We start from the raw sequence: 13,507 nt of genomic DNA, 5'->3' as shown, positions 1-13,507 counted from the left end.
TATTAAGAACACATTCAAATAAATGAAAGCTCCATCGCCGGACTGGCTGGTTCCCAGGCACCAGCCAGGGAATTCCCTAGGGAATCCTCTCCCACCCCCCACCCCCGGAAGAAGACTCAGGGCCAGGGGATTGGTGGTGGGACAACGATGAATGGTCATTGGGAGAAGAAGGAGCAGAATGAGAGGAGGAGGTGTCAGAAGCTGAAGAGGTAATGGGGTTTAGTGAATAGGAAGAGGTTGTGGCAGAGCACAGTTCAGACTCTGAGGCAGAAATCACGTCCTCCCTAAAAGAGGGCAAGTGTTGCGGTGAGATCTGGTTGTGGGTGGGTCTATTGGATAGCCACAACACCCGATTAGTAGGTCCCTCGTTGCTGGGTTTAATCTGGCCAATGGGGTGCAGTCCAAATGGATCAAGGGACCTATATAAATCCATGCACGTGTCCCAGAGCTTCCGCTTTCAGCTCGTGCCCACCCGCCCACCTCTCCCTAATTTTAGGGCATTTTGCAGTTGACCTTGCTATGCCGTTGTGTGTTGTCTGTCGTTGGGACAGGGGCATGGCAGGAATTTCCCCCACATGGCTCATTGGCTGTTGCCATTTGGGTTTCTCCTGCTGTGTAGCAAATCATCACAACTTGTAAGGTTGTGGATAGGCTCTGGTTCAGGTGATAGGAATGGGAGAACGGTCTCGCCATCCCTATGTGAAGGGTATTCTGTTAAAGGAATCCAGGGACTCAACTTGGTTTGGTCAACCCCCGAAAGGGGATTGTGCCCATGCCTGAGTCCAGGGGAGCATCTGGGGAGAGAGTCTGCTCCCAGGCTTTTCACCTTCCTCAGGTGTTCACCCTTGGCTGACCTATGATAGAGCTGACCTATGATAGAGCTCTGGGTCAGCGCTACCTGCAAGGGTGTAGAGAGCTAGTCGAACCAGAGCCTATGCAAGCACTCACTTTCTGTAATCAATAAGGTTGTGGCCTAAATTCTGCCAAGAACCAAAACTAAAATTTGAGTCAAATGTGTCTTTATTTAGGGGGGAGGTCTCTGGGTTTGAACACGCAAATGGGTCTAGAGAGGGGTGGGGCCAGTAGACAGAGAGGCTGGCTGCTGAAGAATCCATGGAGTCTCCCCCTCCTCCTGTGACCAGCTCCCCTCCCTCTGGTCTCCTAGAACACAACGAGACATGAACAGGCAGTGCAGAGGTTGGTTATACGCAGACACATACAACGTGGGACTGCATGGGAAAGACCCTGGAGATAAGGAATCCTAATGAGCACAGGAAGGCGGGAGCCTTCAGTCCTGACAACCACCTAATTGGGACAAGACCTCCTAAAAAATATTTGTTGGGACCACTAGGCCCAAGCTGTGGATTGTTTCCTTGAATAAAGAGTTAACTTCACTGGCCTTGGGTGATGTATTGTCTCGTTGCTGACCTACGCCCAACTCCAACTGTCGCATCAATGCAGTTGCAGCAAATAGGAATGAATTAGTTTCTTTCACTATTAATTGACCCCAAATTTTCTTGGTCCATAATAATAATAATAATAATAGCTTTATTGTCATTGTACAACCTGTGTGCAATGAAATTAAATGAGCCTCCCCCCCAACACTCAATCTCTTATCAAACAACACACCACCTTGCAAGTCAATTTCGCTATGATATTTTTCGTTCAGCAGCCTAACAGCCCATGGATAGAAGCTATTTTTTAGCCTGTTGGTACGGCTGATTATACTTCTATATCTCCTGCACAAGGGTAGAAAATTAAAGAGGTGATGGCTGGGGTATGAGTCATCCCTGAGAATTTTTCTCGCTCTCCTAAGGCAACGATCCCCTGTGATGTCATCTAGTGGACTCAAGGGACAGCCCATGATATCATGTGCTCTGTTCACCACCCTCTGTAAAGACTTTCTGTCCGTGGCTGTCAGGCCAGCACACCACACTGTGATACAATATGAAAGCTCACTTTCTATTCTGGACCAGTAAAAGGAGTTCACCAGTTGTTGTTTAACATTATTCTGCTGCAAGACCCTGAGGAAATGGAGTCTCTGTTGGGCCTTTCTGAGTTATGTTGATTTTATGGTAATTTTTCTCCCCTTCCCTTAAGAATTTCTTTTCCCCACACACCCCACTCAAGAATAGTCAGCAAAATCCCTCCACTCCATCACTTCCCATTTTGTTAACCAGGAATACAGATGGATAGGTTTGAGAGGCCATTTTCACTCCACCCTAGAAAATACATTAAAAAGTTCAGTGCCATATGAAAATGATATCCGAACACCTCTTTGTATAGCAATCTCAGGGTGGGTAGCAATCAGCACTGTCTCTTTTTGCCTACTGCTGTGTAGCTTAGCATAGCGTAAATTCCTTTCTCTCTTTCCTTTTTTAGGAGAAATGTGTGTTCTGCTTTTGATCCGTGGCACTTTGGACTTGCCTTGTCATTCACTGCTCCTGTCAATGGTACATCACACATCACTATGTACCCCACACATTCCAAGCTCCTTCTTGGAAACAGATTGCTTCCTACTGTGCAGAAGCTCTGATAGAGGAAATCACTGAATGAATGCTGCCTTCTCATGCTGGGAAATAGATCTATTATGACTGATCCAGGGTTTAAGTGTGGATTAGTCCACAGTTAAACACTTTTGCGACATATTTAGGCACCTGAGTAGGCGTCCAGTTTCAGAGGTGGTGAGCCCAAGCAGCTGCTGTTGATCATGCAGTTGGGATGAATCGTTTGCTATAGAAATTGTGCCTATGGAAAAAGAAAGACATGAGCAGGATTCAGTAACAATACAACTGGTTCCATGTGCCCCAAGGGGGATTGTGCTTTTTTCTCAAACAATAGCTCTCCATGGTATATGTATAACATCGGGAAGATTTTCACTAGAAGGGGGAAAGTCAAAATTCACACAAGGCATGCCCAAGCCCCCTGGTTGTCCCCAAGCGTAGCTCTAATGTGTAAATAATTTTGAGAAATTCATTTACTTCTTGCATTTTAATAGCTGGGTCATGCACTTGTCCTCAGATCTGTTTTTTGGCATGAGTAGGAGTAAGCTTACTGAAGCATTTCCGTTGATCTTTAAATTATGTGCTGATATGGCTATCATTGTGGCTTGCTAAAAGTGAATGTCTTGGTTGATTATTAAGAGCAATAAATTCTGGCATGTCTTAATCACAAGACATGATGATGTCGATTGGAAGCTCCAGTTCTCGCTGAAGTGATAAACCACAGTACCACCCAAGTCCCTTACACGTTACTTTTTGTTGTTGTTGTTTAGTCGTTGAGTCATGTCCGACTTGACTCTTCGTGACCCCATGGACCAGAGCGCACCAGGCACTCCTGTCTTCCACTGCCTCCCACAGTTTGGTCAAACTCATGCCGGTAACTTTGAGAACACTGTCCAACCATCTCGTCCTCTGCCGTCCCCTTCTCCTTGTGCCCTCCATCTTTCCCAACATCAGGGTCTTTTCCCGGGAGTCTTCTCTTCTTATGAGGTGGCCAAAGTACTGGAGCCTCAGCTTCAGGATCTGTCCTTCCAGTGAGCGCTCAGGACTGATTTCCTTCAGAATGGGAAGGTTTGATCTTCTTGCAGTCCATGGGACTCTCAAGAGTCTCCTCCAGCACTGTAATTCAAAAGCATCAACGCTTTGGCGATCAGCCTTCTTTATGGTCCAGCTCTCACTTCCATACATCACTACTGGGAAAACCATAGCTTTAACTATACGGACCTTTGTTGGCAAGGTGATGACACGTTACTTAGATGCATTGAAAAAACTGGAAAAGCATGAATTTCGAAGGATGGCTGTGCTTTGGTTTTCTGTTTCAGAAAGCATGAATTAAGTGATTTGCTTTTAAATGCAAACTTAAGTGAAATTCTCTTACACCCCAACTTGGAAGTTAAGTTTCGTTGCCTAAGGAAGAGTGCGTAGGGATACAACCTTTGTCCCCAGAGTTTGGAGGCAAGATTTTCTGTGGCTCTGTTTGGGAATAATCCAGGTCAATGTAATTGTAGAATTCTAAAGAGTCAGATATTTGAATGCCCCATCTCTTCACTGTAATCCTATGACTGAGAAACATGTGGGAAGTGGAAAGGCATTAAGTTATTCCTGAACATCCAAAAAGTTAGTGTCAGCCTCCGGCAATATCTATGTTACATGTGATGATAATATTACACCAGGCCTGAAAACTTTTGATCCACCAAGTTTATTGCATCCCATTAGCTGCTGTAGTGTGGGCTGCCAATACCTTGACAACATTCCTGTTTTTGCAGTTTTCCTGACAAACAGCGACCACAGCCTCTTTATGTGCCACTCATGACTGTAGGGCTGTCTTTGGCCTGGCGGGTCACACAAGTTGCGCAGAGTTTGTGTTGCACTCTTCAATCCTTCTTAAATCAGAGATGTTGTGTCACTTTGCAACACTTCTTCAGCACAGCATTGTGAGAAGCATGTGTCGAATCACAGGATCATAGAATTCTAGAGTTGGAAGGGATCACAAGTGTTATCTAGGCAATGCAGGGATCTTTTGCCCAATGTGTGGCTTGAAGCCATGACCCTAACTATCTCATGCTTTACAGACTGAGCTATCCAGCATGGTTAGGAGAGAGCAATTAAGCCCAAATGTTGCAATCTCACTGTGAAGTGGCATGCTCACTTTTCAAAAACCCAAGCAGGTGACTTTGTAATCATTTCACCCACATTATATACAGAGATAGGTGAAGATATGTAGCAAATATATCCCTTAGCAACATTTTTTATTCAGTTAGTCAAACTGCTGTTATATCTATTTAAGCATAAGCTCTATACAGTGGTACCTTGGTTTTTGAACGTAATCCATTCCGGAAGACCATTTGACTTCCAAAACGTTCGAAAACCAAAGCATTGACTTCTGGAAAACTCAATATGGAAGCCACATGACACGTTCAATTTCAGGAAAGCGTTTGAAAACTGAAGCAGTAATATCCAGGTTTTCAGCATTCGAAAACCGAAACGTTCAACTTCCGAGACATTCGAAAACCAAGGTACAACTGTATACTGCAATTTTAAAAGATATAGAAATTATAACCAGGGCAGCACAATATAAAATGTGGCCTTTTCAAATGTCTGTCTGCCAACCACCTGCTTCCTTGATCTGTTTACAGGATGCAGAACAACTATGATACAAAGCTTTGATCCGGAAACAATCTGTGTTATGAAAAGAGTGAGGAAGCATCTAGCAAAGAAGATGGCCATTCACATAAAGAAGAAGGGAATCTCCTAGTTCAGGCATGTCCAACCAGTAGATCTACCGGTAGATCCCCGGCTGATCCTGGTATATCGTGGGACCCTTATCAATCGTAGGATTAAATAAAGTTTACCGAAAGTTAACAAATAAAAGTTGAAGAACTCTGGGCAATCCTACCCCCAAAAAACTCAACAACTCTGGGCTCAACAACTCTGGGCAATCCCCCCAACCTATGCATGTTCCTCCTCTCTCCAATGACAAGAGATGCCTGAAAGTCAAAAGCACAAACACCTGCTGAATCTCTGCTGGAAGAGTGTTCCACAGCATGGGACTGGAGCATCAATCTTGCACAATTAAAAAGATGGAGAAACCGTTTGACAGCATTTACATTAGTAGTGATAGGGCAGCTATTTGAATTGCCCAAACATGGTGATTCTGTTGAATTTTTTGTTGACATGTACATGAGTGGAAATCAAATCTGCTCTACCAAAATCATTTCTTTCTTGTCCTCAGAATAGTGTTGTTGTTTTTTGCACTCCTATACTTTTTTATTCTGATTTTATTCTTTTTTATTGCCTGGAATGCAAAGGGCCCCCTAGTTCTTCTCAGGGATTTTTGCATACGAAAGAGAGAGTTGCTGATTTTACTTTTGGACTGCCACAATTAATACACCTCCAGAATACATACATTTCTTCTTGGATCCTGCTCTCTGTGATTTCTTTATTAAAATGTATTTATTTATAAACATCTATAAACCAGTAAATATTTCAAAAATCCCTAAGTGCTAAGTGCTATTCTCCTTGTTTAAAATTTACAGTTAGGCCTAAAATAGTTAAGTTTTTGTTTACTGCAATTTTCAGTTTTCCCATAGGTGTGTTGTTTATTGCCTGAAAGTGGCTCCGAAAGAATAGAATGTTCCTTTCAGAAAGTTAGAAAACCACTCAAGGTATAGCTTCACAATTTGGTATTATTATTATTATCACTGCCAGTATTTTTTATATTGGGAGTAGATTGCAATCTCTTGGGAGTTGGACATGCCTCTCTTAGTTGATTCGGGTGAGCACGTGGCAAGGCAAACCACGGCTGCAGGAGAGACTGAAAACTTGGCAGGACATGGATGCAATTTCACACTGCCAATAGAAACTACTCATCACTCTAAACATTTGGGTGGCTGACTATCACTCACTCACCACCTCCAGAGCTCAAAACTGAAACTGAAGAACTCCCCGCAACGCACATGACTTTCAAAGGGATTTGAGACGGCCACGTGATTTGCGCAAACTTGCTGCATGACAACCCTTGAAAAGAAAGAGAGAAAGCAAAATAGATTTTGGATTACAAGGGCTGGCAGCTCCATTGCATGGCTTGGGACGCGGGTGGCACTGTGGGTTAAACCACAGAGCCTAGGGGTTGCTAATCGGAAGGTCGGTGGTTCAAATCCCCACGACGGGGTGAGCTCCTGTTGTTCGGTCCCAGCTCCTGCCCCCTAGCAGTTTGAAAGCACATCAAGTGCAAGTAGATAAATAGGTACTGCTCCGGCGGGAAGGTAAATGGCGTTTCTGTGCACTGCTCTGGTTCGCCAGAAGCGGCTTAGTCGTGCTGGCCACATGACCCGGAAGCTGTACCCAGTAAAGCTAGATGAGCACCGCAACCCCAGAGTCGTCCGCAACTGGACCTAACAGTCAGGGGTACCTTTACCTTTACCTTTTAAGCACGACTTATCTATTTCCTTTATTATTTGTGCTTCTAGCCCACGCTTCACCAAATGTGTTACAAGAATGTCACAATTCGAACAAGTACAATTTGCATTAAAATATGTGTCAAAATCGTAAAATAAAACCACTAAACAAACAAAGCCAATAGAACAGCCATACACAGCAATATAGCACTGCCATTGGGGGGGGGGGATTCATTGCTTTCTTCATTCAAATTACAGGGATGTCCTGCTCCCATCATTTTATAACATTTTTGTGATAATTGTTGAATCAAAATATTTTATGGTCCACATTAACTTGTGTTTATCACGTGCAGAAAATTACTGTACAGCGCTGACAGTTTGAATATTGAACCATTTTGGATTCTTCTTTTCTTTGCATGAATGATCTTGGCAGTCTCAAAGCAACACAAATGCTGGATGGTTGGTTCCATTTCCCCAAATAAATAGGGCTCAAAAAAGGAAGGCTGTGTGATTATGCTCCCATAGAGCTCAAACCCACCCAGTAACTTTGCATTTCTGAAAGAAGATGGCTTTTGCGAGAAAAGCTGCTATTTTATGCAAGCGGAATCGATAAACTAGGAACACAGAGCTGTCTATTTCTTCGTAAATACAGTGCCAAGAGTAAGGCAGCAGTAACCCTCCACTGAACATGGAAGAATTTGTTTATGATGTCTTCTGAATCTGCAAGAGATTCAACAAAGGCCACATGTCTGCAGTTGGCCAGTGGGATCATAGTTGCATGTCGAGGTCCCCAGGGCCACCCCAAATAACTCACACAACACAGAGAATTTTTGTTTAAGGTTTTTGGCATAATTTTGGCCACAACTTGATTAAAATACAAAAAATGTGAGTGGTTGCTTAGGCATTGGTTGCGACTATCTGCCCCCCAGTGGGGGACAGTCTGACATTCCACACACCTGCGAAAGTCAGAAAAGGGGAATACATTTGGGGGTAGCGACGGAGCAGGGAATCTGCCCTCAGCCTTCCCCAAATGCAACCAGGGGCTCTTGCATGGCCCGAGCCCCTTGACAGGGTGGACAAAAGCAATAGTGAGCCCCTGTATTCCTTTAAAGGAATCCCTTGCAGCAGCAGCATTAGAGGGGCAGGCACAGCCAATCCATGCCCCTCAACCAACCAAACCATAAACCAATGCCTAACCACAACCTTACAAGTTGTGACGATTTGCTACGCAGTAGGCAAAAACCAAATGGCCCCAGCCAATCAGCCAGATGGACAAAATTCCTACCGGGCCCCTGCCCCAAGAGCAGACAACCCCATGACAGGCATAGCAAGGTCAAAGCGAACAACCCTAAATATAGGGAGGGTTGGATGGGCAATCCGATGCACGGAGCAAAAAGAAGAAGCTCTACTCCTCATGCAGGGAGTTTTAACATTTCTGGCTGTCAATCATCAAATGGCAACATTAACATCTTCCCAACAACAAGGGAAGCCCAATCACAACAGTGGCCAATGATCAATCAGCCCGCCCCACAACTTTGAAGCGTCCTGTCGGCCTCCACCGCAACACATGCTCTCCATGAAGAAGAACATGCTCTGTCAACGTTTCCATTTTTTAAAGGGAAATTCTTTTATTCCGAATAGGATTCCTCGCAAAAAAAGGGGAAAGTTATGGTGGGGATGGGGGAGGCCAGGGTGCTGCAGAGCTTGGAATCTAGAGAAGGGCAAATCTCACATAGTAATGTGAAATAACTTGAGACCTACCAAACCAGTTCACCCTACCAGACCCTAGATCAGTGGTTCTCAAACGTTTTTTTATCTTTCAGAATAAAAACTCGTTCATGCCACACCAGTACACCAGTATCTTATTGATAAGAAATACACTGGAAAACAAAAACAGGCAACTCCTAGCAGTGCTTGATTTATACCATAGAACACAACTGCTTTATAATATGATCAGGAGACACCCAGAAAGTATAAAACAATGAAGCTACATAAGAACACGAATCTTTCCCAAAATATAATTAGAAACAAGCTTCTTACATATGTACCTTAAGTATGTATGCAAACTCAACGAGAGGTGTGAGTTTGCTTTTGCTGGGTAGCCTAATTTATATGAGGTCCAATTTGCAGCAAACCAACTCTCATCTCATCAGCTTTTGGAACAGACTTCCAGAACGGATTAAATTTGAGAACCAAGGTACCACTGTATCTATATTAAACTTGGAAAAAATTACAGAAGGTACTGATTTCATCCAGGGCTGCTCCTGTTCACATGCAGTTAACAAAGGCTCAGTCAAGCATTAAGGGGTCTGCTAACCACATTCTACGCATAAACATGCACATACTGATAAACAGGAACAAATTTTATTGCTGTGCTGCACTTAGTGCATTAGGAGGGTTTTATATGTAATAATATTTTGTGTTTTGGTCTTTGAAATGCTAATGCACTCGAGGTCATTTTCTTATCCCATGCAGGCTGTCAGACAGCAATTAAGCTGTTTGTGTGCCCCCTTTCCACTAAATTATCTGATTGCAAGATATCGCCGAATAGGCAGCTGATTGAATCTCTGAAGCCCATGACCTTAAGTCCCGGTTTACATTTAGAATGGACTGCATGAACTCATTCTCGTATCCACTGATGCAGATCTGTTTTTTCTTTTTTCTTTTTTAAAGCTACATGATTTGGCATGACAAGGAATGAGGGACGCTCACACACAGTGAACTGCCAAGGGTGAAACATGTGTGCAATTTGAACAAAAGCCAAATACAGGGACAAAATAGATTTTGACTCCTCAAAAATTGTTTTCCCTGGCCAAAGAGTTCTAATAATAGTTTCCTCCTCAGTACAAAAGCACTTTTGTTTTGAATGCACTTTCAATTTCCAGATTTACTCAGTCAACCCACTGTAGTAAGGTTCCATGCAGTACTGCTGTGGGTTTAGGAATTTTGACAGGCTTTCAGGCACATCCAAAGTCCATTTTGGGGGCCTAATCTGGCCCCTGTGGTAGTTCATTTCCTGTTCATAAACTTTGGGGTAATATCCTAAAAAAAGTTCAACAACTTCAATCACAAAAAAAGCTGTGTGGGGTAAAAGCTCAACAACAGCCCTTTGGCCGGCCCCCACGGCCCTTCACTTCATGAAATCTGGCCCTCTTTGAAAAAAGTTTGGACACCACTGGATGAAAACACCAAAATATTGCTCACTGTGATATAGCCTCTGCCCAGGTTGGTATGTTGTTTCTCCTAAAGAAACAACAGTGGTTTAGGCTAGCTCTTCAACAAATCCCCTGGCTTAGAATAGAATCATAGAGTTGGAAGAGACCATCAAGTCCAACCGCCTGCAAAGCAGGAAACAGCATCAGAGCACTCCTGACATATGGTTGTCAAGCCTCTGCTTAAAGACCTCCAAAGAAGGAGACTCCACCACACTCCTTGGCAGCAAATTCCACTGGCGAACAGCTCTTACTGTCAGGAAGTTCTTCCTAATGTTTAGGTGGAATCTTCTTTCTTGTAGTTTGGATCCATTGCTCCGTGTCCGCTTCTCTGGAGCAGCAGAAAACAACCTTTCTCCCTCCTCTATATGACATCCTTTTATATATTTGAACATGGCTATCATATCACCCCTTAACCTCCTCTTCTCCAGGCTAAACATGCCCAGCTCCCTTAGCCGTTCCTCATAAGGCATCGTTTCCAGGCCTTTGACCATTTTGGTTGCCCTCCTCTGGACACGTTCCAGTTTGTCAGTGTCCTTCTTGAACGGTGGTGCCCAGAACTGGACACAGTACTCGAGGTGAGGTCTGACCAGAGCAGAATACAGTGGCACTATTACTTCCCTTGATCAAGATGCTATACTCCTATTGATGCAGCCCAGAATTTCATTGGCTTTTTTAGCTGCCACGTCACACTGTTGGCTCATGTCAAGTTGTTTATCGACACTCAGTTTCCAGATTGTGAGGTTCTGTTCCCTCAAAACAGAGGGGGAACTTTGAGTACATGTTTACAATACATGATTCACATGAAATGTTACCTGGTGCACCAGAGGGTAGGAAATAACCCAACATGATTTCAAAAGATGTGTGAGAAAACAATATTAAATTACAATGGTACCTCGGGTTAAGAACTTAATTCATTCTGGAGGTGTGTTCTTAACTTGAGGTACCACTTTAGCTAATGGGGCCTCCCGCTGCTACCACGTGATTTCTGTTCTCATCCTGAAGCAAAGTTCTTAATCCAAGGTACTATTTCTGGGTTAGCAGAGTCTGTAACCTGAAGCATCTGTAACCCGAGGTACCACTGTACTGTCAAAAATGTATAAATTGCAATTTATACATTTATACAATGCATAAATACAATTTATACATTTATACAATGTATAAATTGTATAAATGGCATACAAGAGATGAACAGGTTTAATCTGTAATGATACGCTGGGCAAAGGATCTGGGACATATTATCCAGGTGGCAGACTGGGAAAGGTTATGGAAAACAGATCTGAAATTCAAGGCGTATTGTATGCTGAAAGAAAATTATACAAAAATGATAGATCGGTGGTATTCGTTCTGGATAAGTTAGCAAAATCTTGCCAACCTAGCAGTTCGAAAGCACGTCAAAAGCGCAAGTAGATAAATAGGTATCGCTCCGGCAGGAAGGTAAACGGCATTTCCGTGTGCTGCTCTGGTTTGCCAGAAGCGGCTTAGTCATCCTGGCCACATGACCCAGAAGCTGTATGCCGGCCCCCTTGGCCAATAAAGCTAGATGAGCGCCGCAACCCCAGAGTCGGCCATGACTGGACCTAATGGTCAGGGGTCCCTTTACCTTTACCTTAAGTTAGCAAAAATGTATAGAACAAGTACAAATAGCTGCTGGAAATGTAAAGAAAGAGAAGGTACCTTTTATCACATGTGGTGGTTGTGTAAGGTGATAAAAGCTCTCTGGGAGATGATATATAATAAATGAAAAAAATGTTTAAGATAACTTTTGGTTTTTTTAAAAAAAAAAACCAGAAGCTTTTCTACTAGGAATTATAGGTAATGAATTACAAAGGAGCAGAAATGACTTTTTATGTATGCGACAACAGCAGCACGGATGATACTAGCCCAGAGTTGGAAAGAAGAAGGGGTCCCTACCAGAGAGGAACGGCAAACTACGCTGGTGGACTATGCCGAAATGGCAAAACTGACTGGAAAGCTCAGGAACCAAGATGACAAAAACTTTATAATTTATTTAAGAGATCACTGTAAGCAGATGAAAACATTAGCAGGGTTTTAATCCCACTTGTAATGTAACAAAAACTATGGCTAATATGGATGGATACAAAATATAGATTATGGAATAATATGAAGTTGTAAAGGTTTGACAGTAGGACCTATGGAGGGAATGGGGGGGGGGCAAATCTCGAGTTTCAGAGTAATCTCTATATATGGATATGTATTTGGATTGTTATAAATTTATACAGTGGTGCCCCGCAAGACGAATGCCTCGCAAGACGGAAAACCCGCTAGACGAAAGGGTTTTCCGTTTTGGAGGTGCTTCGCAAAACGAATTTGCTATGGGCTTGCTTTGCAAGACGAAAAATGCGAGTTCCTGCGGGGTTTTTCCCCCTCCCCCCCCCTTTTTCCCAAGCCGCTAAGCTGATCGCTAAGCCGCTTAACAGCTGGTCGCTAAGCCGCTTAACAGCTGATCCACTAAGCCGCTTAACAGCTGATCGCTAAGCCGCTTAACAGCTGATCCACTAAGCCTGTTAAGCCGCTAATAGCCTTTTAGCAGCTAATCCGCTAATCCCTTAAACCTTTAATAGCCGCTAATAGCCGCTAAACCGCTAATAGCGCTAATCCCCTAAGCCGCTAATGGGCTTGCTTCGCAAGACAAAAAACCGCAAGATGAAGAGACTTGCGGAATGGATTCTTTTCGTCTTGCGAGGCACCACTGTATTTATCAAATAAGAATGATTTTTTTAAAAAAGGAAATCGCCCAACATGGGGCTCAAACCTACAACCCTCAAATTAAGATTCTCGTGTTCTACTGACTGAGCTATCTTGTTGCATGAGCCAGGGAGAAGGGAACAAGTCAATACTTTCTGAAAATCTGGCATTTCTAAAAATGTAAGAAGAACATGAGATGAGTGGATGAGTTGATTCTGATGCAAAGGCTGTGTGCGGAGAACTAGTAAGGTAGTACATCCTGCCTGATTTTTTTTTTAAAAAAAGCAATCACTTTGGAACAAAAGGTTTATAAGGAAATGCTGCTATCCTGCCTCCTGGAAAAATATGGGAAATTTACATTACTGTTGAAGTTCCCTATTCCAACAACAGGTGACACAGGAACAAGAGAAACTCTAGTCCGCTGTAGTGGGTCTATTTTATATTATTATTGCTACACCTCTGGCAACAAGCAGGAATCACATTAATTTAATGCATTATCTCTTTCAATTTCGCCATATTAAAAAAATTAAATCAATAGGAAAACTGGAACCAAGTAGGCAAACTCATGATTCCCTTCCACTCACTAACCAGCTTGAAGTTGCAAAAGCTTTTCGGAATCACTAGATGGCAATGCTGATACATGACAACAATCTGACTTGTGGGAAACAGTTTAAATATCACCACAGCC

At 43.2% G+C, this 13,507-nt stretch overlaps 1 long non-coding RNA gene across 1 annotated transcript in view; it reads left to right on the top strand.

Moving 5' to 3' along the window:
• LOC310661666 overlaps positions 1–13,507 on the top strand; it is a 651,353-nt gene that overhangs the window by 24,957 nt on the left and 612,889 nt on the right. The window lies entirely within an intron of this gene.

The sequence above is a fragment of the Podarcis tiliguerta genome (assembly GCF_965153285.1).
Source record: "Podarcis tiliguerta genome assembly, chromosome: 13".
Lineage (NCBI taxonomy): Eukaryota > Metazoa > Chordata > Lepidosauria > Squamata > Lacertidae > Podarcis > Podarcis tiliguerta.
Note: the sequence above shows the minus strand (reverse complement) of the source record. Positions and strands in the feature narration are given on the sequence as shown.